This window comes from Mus caroli, chromosome 4 (genome assembly GCF_900094665.2).
Source record: "Mus caroli chromosome 4, CAROLI_EIJ_v1.1, whole genome shotgun sequence".
Classification (NCBI taxonomy): Eukaryota; Metazoa; Chordata; class Mammalia; order Rodentia; family Muridae; genus Mus; species Mus caroli.
In genome coordinates, this window is record NC_034573.1 from 591,417 (window position 1) to 592,495 (window position 1,079).

Consider the following 1,079-nt stretch of genomic DNA (forward strand, 5'->3'; position numbering starts at 1 on the left):
TAGCCATTCTGAGTGGTGTGAGGTGGAATCTCTGGGTTGTTTTGATTTGCATTTCCCTGATGATTAATGATGTTCAACATTTTTTTCAGGTGCTTCTCAGCCTTTTTGTATTCCTCAGCTGAGAATTCTTTGTTTAGCTCTGTACCCCATTTTTATTGGGGTTATTTGAATTTCTGGAGTCCAGCTCCTTGAACTCGTTGTATATCATGGATATTAATCTGTTGGTGGCCTTTTTGTCTTTTTGACAGTGTCTTTTGCCTTACAGAAGCTTTGCAATTTTACGAGGTCCCATTTGTCAATTCTTGATCTTACAGCACAAGCCATTGCTGTTCTGTTTAGGAATTTTCCCCCTGTGCCCATATTTTCGAGGCTTTTCCCCCTCTTACTCCTCTATAAATTTCAGTGTATCTGGTTTTATGTGGAGTTCTTTGATCCACTTAGACTTGAGCTTTGTACAAGGAGATAAGAATTGATCAATTAGCATTCTTCTACATGATAACTGCCAGTTGTGCCAGCACCTTTTGTTGAAAATGCTGTCTTTTTTTTCCACTGGATGGTTTTAGCTCCCTTGTCAAAGAACAAGTGACCATAGGAGTGTGAATTCATTTCTGCATCTTCATTTCTATTCCACGGATCCACCTGCCTGTCGCTGTACCAGTACCATGCAGTTTTTACAACAATTGCTCTGTAGTACAGCTTTAGGTCAGGCATGGGGATTCCACCAGAGGTCTTTTATTGTTGGGAATAGTTTTTGCTATCCTAGGTTTTTTGTTATTCCAGATGAATTTTCATATTGCCCTTTCTAACTTGATGAAGAATTGAGTTGGAATTTTGATGGGGATTGCATTGAATCTGTAGGTTGCTTTCAGCAGGATAGCCATTTTGACTATATTAATACTGCCAATCCATGAGCATGGGAGATCTTTCCATCTTCTGAGATCTTCTATAATTTCTTTCTTCAGAGACTTGAAGTTCTTATAATACAGATCTTTCACTTCCTTAGTTAGAGTCACACCAAGGTACTTTATATTATTTGTGACTATTGTGAAGGGTGTTGCTTCCCCAATTTCTTTCTCAGC